This window comes from Dendrobates tinctorius, unplaced genomic scaffold (assembly GCF_039654945.1).
Source record: "Dendrobates tinctorius isolate UK_male_01 unplaced genomic scaffold, ASM3965494v1 ptg000226l, whole genome shotgun sequence".
NCBI classification, from domain to species: domain Eukaryota; kingdom Metazoa; phylum Chordata; class Amphibia; order Anura; family Dendrobatidae; genus Dendrobates; species Dendrobates tinctorius.
This window is the reverse complement of record NW_027361893.1, coordinates 6,647,108-6,660,907: the sequence shown is the minus strand read 5'-3', so window position 1 is coordinate 6,660,907 and position 13,800 is coordinate 6,647,108. Positions and strand designations below refer to the sequence as shown.

General features: G+C 43.2%; 1 pseudogene; it reads left to right on the top strand.

Moving 5' to 3' along the window:
• Positions 1 to 13,800, top strand: part of LOC141059268 (uncharacterized) — a 285,741-nt pseudogene that overhangs the window by 120,874 nt on the left and 151,067 nt on the right.

Here is a 13,800-nt window from a genome sequence, read left to right as displayed (position 1 = left end):
AAGGACTTCACCTAGAGACCTCACTGGTGAGTCAGTGTGTTACCTGTATATTGACACTATATACAGAGCTCCTGTGTATAATGTCACTGGTGATCACTGTATTATCTGTACACTAACACTATATATAGATCGATCTCCTGTATATAATGTCACCGATGATTACTGTTGTAACGAATGGAAGCGGAGGCAGAGATGGTGAAGTTCACATTCGTTTTTATTTCTTAAGTGGAACCTCAGGACCACGGTCAGGGTGGCTCCGAAGAGGGCGTGACTAGTGAGCTCCGGGTACCCGTAGTAAGCCCCTCAGGCAGGGCCAGAATGGAATACCCGGAGGACACAGGTGCTACCTCCAGTTAGACCCCAAACACGTGGCAGCTGTCCCAGTGTGACCAAAAGGGATAACAAAGGTTATAGCAGAGTCCGTAATGAGCTGGGTCCTGGATCCGGGTAGTTGGTAAGGAGTCGGTTCCAGTGACCTTCACACAGTCCTTGGACTCGGATGGCTGTTGGCGGAATGGGATGGCTTAGGCCCAGATGGTTGTAGATATAACCAGGTAACACAGGATACTGTTATGCTCTGGAGACAGAGAGCATTAGGCAATGCACAGAGACTACAGATGCAGCGCAGACAGGTTAGCATGAGAACCGAATGTAGCAATGATAGATACTCGTTGCTCCGGCGCTCTCGCTATGGAGGAGAGGCCAGAAATAGCAGCCAGTGCGCTACCATTGGTTAATTGCATTTTTTGAAGAATGCACACCGCCTCTTTAAGAAGGCAAGAGAGCGGGCGGGCATGCCCTAATAGTCTTAGCTACAGATCTCCTCACAGGACGCCAGGAGGAGGAGGGAGGACAGAACGCTGAACAGCAGCATGAGAGGCTAGAGGTGAGTGCCCAGAACGGAGAGCAGCGGCAGGCCTGGATGCAGCGCCAGGTGTAACAGCGGCAGACCTGGGCGCAGCGCCAGAACGGGGACCGGGTGTAACAACTGTATTACCTGTGCACAGACATTGCATACTAAGTACAGATCTCCTGTGTATAATGGCACTTATGGTGATATTAGTATAGTGTATTTTTATTACTGATCAGTATTGTAGTATTCAGTCACTATGTGGTGGTAATATATTGTCCGGCCATGGTGTGACGGCATTTGTTCCTTGTATGTGGTATTATTGGTCACCATGTGGTGGTAATATGTGGTCAGGACGTGTTGAGGTGGTATTTGTTCCTTTTATATGATATTATTCGATCACTGTGGTGGTAATATGTGGTATGGACATGGTGTGGCGGTATTTGTTCTTTGTATGTGGTATTATAGGTCACTATGTGGTGGTAATCTGGTGTCTTGTCATGGTGCTGTGGTATTTGTCCCCTGTATGTGATATTATTTGTCATTTTAAAAATTGGAAAATAAATGAAAATACACCTAAATTGTGTTGGATATTTTAACAAATGTTTAATAGGTTAGAGTAGAGTAGGGCCTGGCCAAAAGAGTCCACCTCTTGGCGACTTAAAGAATCTTTTGCCCAAAACAAAAGCTGCTGGCAATATGTGTGATCTGGTGATGGGAAATGTTAATGTGTGGTGAGAATTGTAGTTTTTCCAAGAGAGAGCGGTGGGACAGTGGACAGTTCAAGGTGTGGAGGCGGGGCTGGGGTGGAGCCTGGGCGGAGTCTCAAGGGGTCCCAAAAATTTTGCCAGTTTGGGGCCCCGAAATTCCTAGTGCCAGCCCTTGTTGGCTGTACGGTTATTTGGCAGACGGCTATCTCTCCCAACTCTCCCATACACAAATATTCCAGCTTTTCTGTGGTCTGTAAGAGAGAGTCACCTCCAGAGTCCTCTAGAGGAGCATTATCTACAGGAAGAAAAAATGGATTAGCCTCTGAAATTCTGGATGCCAGATCCTTCTCTGCCCTGCCCTCATCTGTCGGGAGGCCCCAAAAACATTATATAGTTAGCCAAACCCCCCAAAATCAGTGCTTTCATGTAACTTTGAAAAAGGAAAAAGTCAGCTCACCCCTCTTGTACTCCAGGAGCTCGAGCACGGAGACCTGCAGTGCAGCAGGAGAGAAATCCAATGAACAAGAAAATCCAGCTTAATGAAAAGTTCTTCAGGAACTAAGAAGCTGGATTTTCTTGTTCATTTCATGTAACTTTAGTCTAATGTGTATGGGGGCGATAAAAGGTAACTTATTGGGTGCTGCCTCTGGCTCAGACTAATAGATCTTCGTACATTGCAGTCCCAGACACTATTATTAGGCAAGTAAGTATCGTAATACCTTGGCTGCCCCATACTATCGAGTACTTGGGGGAGGAGGGGATTCAGCCAAACTCTGTCACACCTTCTTAGACATACCTTCCATCCGTCCCGGATCTGGCGGGACAGTCCCGATTTTGACTGTCTGCCCCGATGTCCCGCCCGGGAGCTTATTTTTCCCGCATTGCACTGAGCCACCACGCTCCCCCATGCACCTACCCCACCCTCGCCCTCCCAGAGAGACCCATCGGCCACCGCAGCTCCTCACTGATAAATCCCAGCAATGATGTCATTGGTCTGCTCTGTGCTGTGAGGTCACAGGAGGGAAGGAGTCAGGGGTCACATGATCAGGGGCCTCAGTGTGTGCAGGACTCTGCTGTGCTGGTTGTCATGGTGCTGGATGAGGGGAAGTTTATGTGTGGGGTCAGGAGGGGTTTACAGTGTGGATGTAGCAGAGCCCGCGTGTGTATGAGGTGTACGGAGCAGAGTCATGTGTATATGGGGTGTGTGGAGCCATATGTTTACGAGGTGTGCGGAGCAGAGCCACGTGTGTACGAGGTGTACGGAGCGGAGCCGCACGTGTACGAGGTGTACGGAGCGCAGCTGCACGTGTACGAGATGTACGGAGCAGAGCCGCACGTGTACGAGGTGTACGGAGCAGAGCCGCACGTGTACGAGGTGTACGGAGCGGAGCCGCACGTGTATGAGGTGTACGGAGCAGAGCCGCACATGTACGAGGTGTACGGAGCGGAGCCGCACATGTACGAGGTGTACGGAGCGGAGCCGTGTGTGTACGAGGTGTGCGGAGCGGAACCGTGTGTGTACGAGGTGTACAGAGCGGAGCCATGTGTGTACGAGGTGTACGGAGCAGAGATGTGTATGAAGTGTACGGAGCGGAGCTGCGTGTGTGCAAGGTGTACAGAGCGGAGCCGTGTGTGTACGAGATCTACGGAATGGAGCCGTGTGTGTACGGGATGTGCGGAGCCGCATGTGTACGCGGTGTACGGAGTGGAACCGTGTGTATACGAGGCGTACGGAGAGGATCTGTGTGTGTATGAGGTGTACGATGCGGACATGTGTACGGAGCAGAGATGTATACGGAGCGGAGCTGCGTGTGTGCAAGCAGGGCTGTGGAGTCGGAGTCGGTGCTCATTTTAGTGAAGTCGGAGTTGGAGTCGGTTTAAAATGGACATACTCCGACTCCTAAAATATATAATAAATTGGGTACAGTAGTTCAATGCAGAATATTCTGAATATTTTTTCATAGGAATTTGGGAAAGTTAAGAAATGTCCTATAAATGACTGTTCTATTCCTGATCTAAGGCTACATTCACACACAGCGTTTTTGCTGCGTTTTTTGTGGATACGTTTTTCATCTGCAAAAGCAGATCAGATTTTTAAAAAACCGCATCACCTGAAAGGTTTTTGAGCTCATAGATAATGTTTTCAATAGCAAAAGCAGATTAGAAATCTGCTCTATCTATATATCCATTTATCCATATCTGTCTCCATATCTTATCTGTACCAAAAAGAATGAAAGCCGGGTAGCAAACAGACTAACACTTCCTGCCAGGCAAAGGAGGAGAAAAGAGCGTCTCAAACATCATTAACAAGATATTTTGTAAGTGACAAAGTTACTGTAACAATGACAGCAGATATGTCTAAAAGACAGCTCATACAGCTTGTTGTGAAGGACGGTGTACCATTATCATTATTTGCACGGCCAGCTTTTACAGCTCTTAATGGAGAAATGGCCGCAAACTTGGCGTTTCTCTGGAAAGAGAAAGTATTAGAAAATTAGTGATTGAAGAAGCCCTTAAACAAAAGGAAGATCTTAAAAAGACTCTCAAAAGACTCTTCATGTTTCTTACAATGGATGCCTGCACACGTCACAGAGTGAACTAGTTTGCCATCAATTTTCGATATGTTTGTGACAACAAAAATTGTTATCAACACGCTGGCAGTAAAAGATACTAAAGCTCATCACAGCAGCCAGTTTCTCCAGGCCTTAGTGGAAAAAGTTCTGCAAGATTACGAACTCAAAAAAGAACAGGTTCTTGCTATTGTAACGGACAATGCTTCAAACATAAGTACAATTACACTGATGAATGAGAGGAATGAACAACAGCTAGAGGAACATTTAGGATTCAGTGTATTTGAGATGGAAGGCCACAGTGCTGTTCATGTAACTGAGGAAAAACAGATATTACTACAGAAGAACAGCAAAATTATAGTGCAGAAATAGATGATCTTGTTGAAGCTACTTCAAAGCACTTTCCTATTCATCATATGCGGTGTGTTGTGCACACGCTGCAGCTGGCAATAAGAGATAGTCTGCAAGAGGGACATGCTGGTAATCTGATTGGAAAAGTAAGGAAATTGGTTATTGCCGCCAGAACCCCTAAAATTGATTCCATCTTGAAGAGACGTGCTGGAAAAGGGCAATTGTTGATCAACTAAAACCGTTTCTTATAGATATGGCGAACCCTCAGGTAACCCTAAATGAAGGTCAATGGACACAGGTGGCTGAATTGAAGGAATTGCTTAATCACCCATTTACTGTGACTAAAAAATTACAAGCTGAGTATTTAACTCCTGGCATTTTCATGAGGGAGTGGAAGAACTTGCTATTTTGCTGTTTAATCGCAGATGGCATTTCTGCTTCAATGAAACGGAGAGAGACACAGCTATTGGAAAATAAAATTTTTCTGGCAGCTGTTTATGTGGACCCAAGTCATCGTATATTGCTTGATGATCAACAGCTTACTAAAGGAAAAGAAGCTCTGACTGAGGTAGCAGTTAGGAAGAGTGGCCTACAGGAGGATTGCCAGGCACAACAGGACTCTGGTCCTGACAGTGCTACTGCTGCCATATCTTCATCCTCATCAGATGAGGAGTTTGACTTTGACAAGTATTTGGATGACATGGAGCAGGCAAAGCGTTGCTGCAAGGAAAAAGATTTAACTCTGTCTCCTATAGCAAGCAGATTGACCATATTTCAGCAAAATGTTTCATTTGCTCTCAAAGAAATAGAAAAATTCAACCGTTCATCAAAACTGACTGTGCATGAGGCAATTCCTTTATACCCGGAAATTGTTAGAGATGTTGCCCATGTGGTTACGGCTTTGCCTCCAACCCAAATTAGTGTAGAGAGGTTGTTCTCTAGCCTTAAAATTATTAGGTCAGATTTGAGGTTATCGATGAAGGAGGATCTGATGGAGGCAATTTTATTTCTTAGAACAAATTCATAGACTGCACAAATGTTATTTAGTATGTTTTTGTTGAAAACTGCTTTTTGCCACTTATAGTTTATGCAGTATATATACACACACTATATATATATATATATGTAATCGATATTACATAGTGTATTACATATTTACAATTTATTACAGTTTTTTGTGTTCTAAAGTTGTATTCCAATAAATATTATGTTCTATCTAAATATCTTGATTATTGTATCATAAAAATGATTTAATGTCTAATTTTTCACTTAAATATAAGCAATATATGTGGGAGTCGGAGTCGTGGAGTTGGAGTCGGTGTAAGGGAAATTGAGGAGTCGGAGTGGCAGGTTTGGCTTACCGACTTGACAGCCCTGTGTGCAAGGTGTACAGAGCGGAGCCGTATGTGTGCGAGATCTACGGAACGGAGCCGTATGTGTACGGGGTGTGCGGAGTCGCATGTGTACGCGGTGTATGGAGCGGAGCTGCATGTGTATGAGGTGTACAGAGCAGAGATGTGTACGAGGTGTACGGAGCAGAGCCATGTGTGTAGGAGGTGTACGGAGTGGAGTTGTGTGTGTACTAGGTGTAGAGAGCAGAGCTGTGTGTGTACGAGGTGTATGGAGCAAAGTCGTATGTGTACAAAGTTTATGGAGTGGAGCCATGTGTGTACAAGGTGTACAGAGCGTGGCCGCATGTATACAAGGTGTATCGACCAGAGCTGCATGTGTAGGAGGTTTACGGAGTGGAGCCATGTTTGTACTGAGTGGAGCCGTGTGTGCGAGGTGTACGGAGCGGAGCCGTGAGTGTACAAGGCATACAAAGCGGAACTGTGAGTGTACAAGGTGTTTGGTGGGGAGCATTCATACCTCCCAAACATCCCGGATCCAGCGGGACAGTCCCGATTTAGAGAGAGAGTCTGCCCCACTGCCCCGGCCGGGAGCTTACTTTTCCCACTGACACAAGAGTACACGACGGAGCCCTGAGGAGCACTTTAGAATTCCCAAGCGACTTGCCACTCGGATGTGACGAGCTAGAAGCTGACCGGAAATTAGATAATTTCAGGAGGAGATTGTGACGGAACCATGGAGGCTCTTCAGGGTATGCTTCAGATCCATCACTGTGTCCTCTTCCAACAGCGCGGACAGCGGGATCGCCTTGGACTCGGGGATGTCGGCCATGTGAGCGGATCATGATATGTTCTACACTGGGAGGCTCTGGTGAGCACTACAATGGGAGCCGGGCTGCTATAGTATCTTAATAGAATCTTTCTTTCTCCATTTTTTCTTTCCCCTCTTTCTCTCCCTCTCTCTCTGTTCTTTCTTTCCCCTCTTTCTTTCTTTCTCTCTCTGTTCTTTCTTTCATTCTCGCTCTCTGTTTCTTTCTTTCTATCTATTCTTTCTTTCTCTCAATCTCTTTGTTCTTTCTTTCTTTCTCTTTCATTCTTTCTCTCTCTGTTCTTTCTTTCCTTCTTTCTTTCCCCTCTTTCTTTCTCTCTCTCTCTGTTTCTATCTTTCTCTCTTATCTCTATGTTCTTTCTTTCTTTCTCTTTCATTCTTTCTTTCTCTCTCTGTACTTTCTTTCCCCTCTTTCTTACTCTCTCCCTCTGTTCTTTATTTCTTTTCCCTTTCTCTCTCTCTGTTCCTTCTTGCTTTCCCCTCTTTTTTCTGTCCCCTATTTCTTTCTCTCTGCTCTTTCTTTCTCTGTTTCTTTCTTTCTCTCTATCTCTCTGTTCTTTCTTTCTCTCTGTTCTTGCTTTCCCCTCTTTCTCTCTCCCTCTGTTTTCTTTCTTTCCCCTCTTTCTTTCTCTTTCGTTCTCTCTGTTCTTTCTTTCCCCTCTCTTTCTCTCTCCCTCTCTGTTCTTTCTTTCTTTCCCCTCTTTTTTTTCTCTCTGTTCTTTTTTTCTTTCCCCTCTTTCTTTCTCTCTCTGTTCGTTTTTTTTCTCTCTCTGGTTCATTCTTCTTTATTTCTCTCTGTTCTTTCTTTCCCCTCTTTCATTCTCTCTCTGTTCTTTCTTTCCCCTCTTTCTTTCTCTCTCTCTGTTCTTTCTTTCCCCTTTTTCTTTCTCTCTCTGTTCTGTCTTTCTCTCCTTTCTTTCTCTCTCTGTTCTTTATTCCCCTCTTTCTTTCTCTCTCTCTTCTTTCTCTCTGTTCTTTCTTTTGCTCTGTTCTTTCTTTCATTCCCCTCTTAATTTCTCTCGCTAATCTTTCTTTCTCTCTGTCATTTCTCTCTCTGTTCTTTCTTTCTTTCTCTCTCATTCTTTCTTTCTCTCTGTTCTTTCTTTCTTTCCCCTCTTTCTTCCTCTTTCTTTCTTTCTTTTTCTCTTTCTTTTTCTCTCTGTTCTTTCTTTCTCTCTCTCTGTTTCTTTCTCTCTATCTCTATGTTCTTTATTTCTCTTTCATTCTTTCTCTCTGTTCTTTCCTTCCCCTTTCTTTCTTTCCCCTTTCTTTCCCCTTTCTTTCTTTGTTCTTTCTTTCCCCTCTTTCTCTATCCCTCCCTGTTCTTTCTTTCTTTCTTTCTTTCTTTCCCCTTTCTTTCTTTCTCGCTCTGTTCCTTCTATCTTAACTTTCTTTTTTATCTACCCTCTTTCTTTCTCTCTGTTCTTTCTTTCTCTCTCTGTTTCTTTCTTTCGCTTTCTTTCTTTCTCTCTCTGTTCTTTCTTTCCCTTCTTTCTTTCTCTCTCCCTCTCTGTTCTTTCTTTCCTCTTTCTCTCTCCCTCTCTGTTCTTTCTTTCTTTCCCCTCTTTCTTTTTTCTCTCTCTCTGTTCTTTTTTCTGTCCCCTCTTTCTTTTTTCTCTCTCTGTTCTTTTTTCTGTCCCCTCTTTCTTTTTCTCTCTGTTCTTTCTTTTTTTTCTCTGTTTCTTTCTTGCTTCTTTCTTTCTCTCTGTTCTTTCTTTCTTTATCTGTTCTTTCTTTCTCTCCTTTCTTTCTCTCTGTTTTCTTTTTTCTCTCTGTTCTTTCTCTCCTCTTTCCTTTTCTTTATTTCTTTCTCTCTCTGTTCTTTCCTTCCCCTCTCTCTTTCTCTCTCCCTCTCTGTTCTTTTTTTCTCTTTCTTTCTTTCTTTCTTTCTTTTCCTTCTTCGTTCTTTCCCCTCTTTCTTTCCCTCTCTGTTCTTTCTTTCTCTCCTTTCTCTCTCTTTGTTTTCTTTTTTCTCTCTCTCTGTTCTTTCCTTCTTTTCCTCAGTACCAGTCAGTGTGCCCACAGTACCAGCCACTGTGCCCATAATGCCAGCCACTGTGCCCTCAGTACCAGTCAGTGTGATCAGCAGTGCTAAATGGGTGTGGTTGGGGCATGAACAAGGGTGTGACTAGTTGGAAATGGGTGTGGTCAGGCGTGGACTAAAATTTGCCACGACGCAACCTTTTTCCCTCTTTCCCTTCTTCAAAGGTTGGGAAGTATGTCTTAGATGCCATGTTTGCTTTGGCAGCAACAAGTAGTTAAACTGCCAGGGTTTTTGTTGCAGCCACACCTGTGCCGTCCCAGCGGTGTACATCTATGTTCTGGGGCCCAAAAGAGTTCTTTTTTTTAACAATTGTTTATTGTGTGAAAAAATAAAATGTGTATTCTGCTTTTCCCATGTTTTCTTCTTTTTACAAGAATTGTTGGAGTCAATTTTCTTTAGAAACATGTTAATATCTGTTTTTTTCTGGTGTTTTCTTGTAATATAGGAAAGCCTAAGGCCAGAAATAAACCCCATAAAACACTGTACATGGAGACTTTGGGATCAGATCATTTCTGTCCTTTGTGCTTGTGGAAACAAGAAAACCTTTTATAAAAGCCTCAAACTTCTGTGTGTGAATCAGACCTGAGATCTAACGTGATAGAAGATTACAGTGCGGGGAAGACGGGAAACCTTCATATAGACGGCCGGTGGGGATGGAGTCAGTGATGGACTCTGGCCAAATATGTTTCTGGAGCCGTAGTAGAAGATGAAGATGTCGTCCTCATCATGAAGTAGTTATTTCTCCTGTCACGTGTAATGAATATCTCCTGCAGTATTGCTAATGCCGATTCCAGTGTCGGTAAATGAGGCGAGAATTAGCGTTATGGAAGATGAGTCTATGAGAAACGTATTCAGCTGCCGACTCCGAGGGAGAAACTGCTTGTTGTCTGTGGCCTAAATATATAGGTTTTATTAGTAGATGTAAAGAAGAAAACTAAATACTGTAAAATAATCTCCTCATATGTTTCCCTTATTATCTCCAGTAATTGTATTATTACACAGGATTTTTATGATGTTACATCGGCTCATCTTCTCCTCATTCAGGTCGCTACAATATCGGATCCTCTCAGTGAAGATCTTCTACATAATATTTTTTTTCCAGATTTACCCATCAAAGATGGATATGGACAGAGACAAGATGGCGGAGAGGATATTACACCTCACCCTAGAGATCATCTTCCGGCTTACTGGAGAGGTGAGAGATTCTGATGACGTCACATTACATCATTCTTATCTATGGGAATAACATGGACAGAACTGGAGAGGTGAGGACTCTGGAAATGTCTGTAGTGAGATTTATTAATGTGTCTCTCCATAACCAGGATTACACAGTAGTGAAGAAGACCTCTAGTGAGCGCTGTCAGGACCCTGTGTCTGAGGGATGGGGAAGACCCCTGAGCCCAATCACTGGGCCTCCACCTCACCCCCTGATACATGAGGACATCAATGAACAGAAGATCCTAGAACTCATCCACAAGATGAATGAGATGCTGACTGGAGAGGTGACACTGCTGGGAATGCTGGGACATTGTACAGTAACACTATGAAGGGATCAGGGGATGACGGTATCTTTATATGTGTCAGGTTCCTATAAGGTGTCAGGATGTCGCTGTCTATTTCTCCATGGAGGAGTGGGAGTATTTAGAAGGACACAAAGATCTATACAAGGACGTCATGATGGAGGTTCCCCAGCCCCTCACATCACCAGGTAATAGACAGGACTAAATACACATGGCCTATAATTATCTGTATGTAAAGAATGAATTCAGTCCCTGTATGTGTTTCCTCCAGTTCTATCCAGTAAGATGACAACACCAGAGAGATGTCCCTGTCCTCTTCTTCCACAGGACTGTAAACAAGAAGATCCCAATGTTCCTCAGGATCACCAGGTAGATAGAGAGAAGGTGTCATGAGATCTCCCCTATGATGTGTAGACGGCTGTGAAGGTCTTGTGCTCAGTCTTGTTTTATCCACCAGTGTTATAGATTTTATACTTGTGTAATGAGAACGGAGGAGATGGCAGGATTAGAGCTGATCATAGATGTGACTTCTCCATCTGTCTGTGACATTTACATTATTTGTTTCAGGGTGAAGATCTGACCCATATTAATACTACAGAGACATATGTGAGGGGTGATGAGCGGTGTAAAGAGGAGATTCCTACATATGACTACCCAGGTGAGTAGTAACCACTAAATGCAGAGAAGTCACAGATTCATCTTACAGGAAAGATATGTATCTTTGTACCGTGTTAGCCAGTAGAGAGAAATACATTTAGAATTGAGAGTCCTCAGTGGTTGATACCTTTTAATGGCTAACTGAAAAGATGGTAACAAATTGCAAGCTTTCTAGACTACTCAGGTCTTTTCATCAGGCATAGAATAATACAAAATCTGAAGAATCACATATTTATACACAACACAGCACAGAAAGAAATAATGCAATAGATAAGACAAGAGACGTGAAGCAGAGCTATCATTATAAGAGAGTGATAAACAGTTGTGGCCATAAATATTGGAACAGTTCATAGATAAGGAGTGTGAATGTTTTATTGTCCTCTGATTGGGGTCTGAGTTCTGTGTTGTGATGGCCCCGCAAGGTCTGGGGTGCAAATTCCTTAATTGATATAAAAAGACATAAATCCATGCAACACATTCATTCCTGCATTGAGATTCTTCTCAGTCAACGTCTGTGGCTGCTACGTCGGTGGTGTCTTCTGACCGTATCACAATCATGAGATCACCATTTTGCCTCTAGACCACAACATTCTCCTCCACTCAAAACTGTTCAAATGACCTTTGGCATTGAAAGCCCTTTTTTATAGAACTTAACACCTGGAGGATCCACCTAGCTCCTGGGATTGGAAGACGCTGACCGTTACCTGCCCAGGTCTGTAAACTACAAAGCCAAGTGACAGTGTATGTAGGATCTGCTGACAAGTTAGAAAATCACTTGAATAAAAGTATTCTGATGGGCCTGTAAGAGAAATTGGAGGGTAATGATGCTGTTGGCTTCCTAGATCCCTGATATCTTATTGGATGAATCTACCTTCTCTCCCTTCTGTGCTGCTGAATGTCTCATATGGTCCCTACAAGGCCAGGTCCAGTCTTTCTGGCCAAACTTCGCTTTTATGATCGACATCATTAAATGAGCATTGAGGCCAAGTGTGAATTTCTGTACAATAACAACAGAATTTCCCTTTATCCTGACTTTTCTATTTGTATTAAAACTAACAAATTTCAAGGAGGATTGTGATAAACTACATAAAACCATTACACTTGTGCCATGATATATCTCTAAGCTGTGCATGGCTGATAGGCTCAGGACTCATAGTGGCTCCAATGGTCCATCTTAAATGAGTGCAACTCCGTTTTACTGTTGGAGTTCTCCCCTCATGCATAAGTTGTTGTTGGGGATGTAGCATTTTTATTTATTCTGTGTTTTTTTTTACCTGCTCATTCTGTGTGATTGATTGTGGTGGGATTGTTCTGCGTCACTTATGTGAGTCTGTAGCTCACTGATAGTCTTAAAAAAACCTCTCCATCGCTTTTTCCAAATGCATAAGAGTCTTACTGTAAATAAAAGCTCTCCATTGCCTTAGATCTAAATTTAAGGTGAACCCTTCAGCAGGATTGTACACAGCAACCTACACATAGTGTCAGGTCAGCGCTGTTATACTGATTACATTGATATCTGGTGATGAAATCCGTCTTGTGGTTGTTTTTTTTTCTAAACCTCACAATATTATATATGAATTATGTAAAAATGCAGAGCAGGTCACTGAGGGATGAGTAACCTGTAAAAAACAAATACAGATGCATATGTAAGCAGAGCACCACATACAGCCCCGCCCACAGCCCTGCCCCAGAGCACAAGAATCTCATAAACTGAAAACTACAAATTCAGATTAAACAACAACCACAAGACTGATTTCATCTACCAAGGTATCATTGTAATCAGTATAACGGCACTGACCTGACAGTGTCTGTAGGTTACTGTGCACAATCCTGCTGACAGGTTCCCTTTAAGACATCTCAGCTCTGCACTATTATACACAGTTCTCTTTAAATGTGTAATATTTCTTCTTGAAACTCATCTGACAGAAAATATTGGACCTTACGATAGTTTAGATTGTGAAGTCACCGGGCCCCATACACTAATTATCCCAGAGAGGTTTCACCACTAGTTACTCATTTATTACTGATGAAGACTGTTGGGTTTGATCATTTCAGTAGATGTTATTGTCTGTAGTCACAGTTTGTGATTACAGTAATTTGTGTCCAAAATATTCTGATTTATCCTCTTCCCGCAGCCAGTTTTGTGTTCCTAATCAGGCCCCATTTTTAAAATCTGACGTGTGTCACTTTATGTGGTGATTTGGAATTATTCACAAAGAATAATAGAAAACAAATGGATCTTACAAATTATTTTCCAACTTCGCACGATACCCTACACACGATTGTACACTACTGTCTGGGCACATGGCCGTGTTCAGAAGGGAAGGAGCGCCATTTAGCTATTTTAATGCAGATCTAGCTGGAATAGTTGGCAGACACAATGTATTGGGTCACCTGGCAGCTGAAAAGATGTCCACCATGAACATGCTTGGCTCTATCTTCTCTGCTTTCCATATCCCAAGGATTGCCTTGCTCATCGCACTTTAACATCCTTAAATGCACATGGACTTACACTGGGACCCCTAGGCTGGGACCATGGTGTTACCTGCTATTCTGTGGTTTTGGATGGCAAAAAGAATAGTCTGGTAGCTGGGTCAGAACCAGAAGGACAGAATACAGAATCCGAAGACACAAGAGTAGTCAGTAAACGGGCCACGGTCACAACAGGAAACAAATACACAAGCCACAAGCTGAGCACAGACGACTGAACCAAAGGAGAACAATGCTGTATCTAGCAGAATCCGGTGATATGCTTTGAGCTTTAGTAGGGTGTGGTACTTTCCCATTGACTGAAGTAGGGAGCAGATTACTCCAGCTGGGCAGCAGGAACAGATCCCAGATGAAATTGGAAACACCATATGCAGGAGCCCTAATATAACTAAATTACAGAAAACCAGAATAGTCGAAATCCTCATAAATA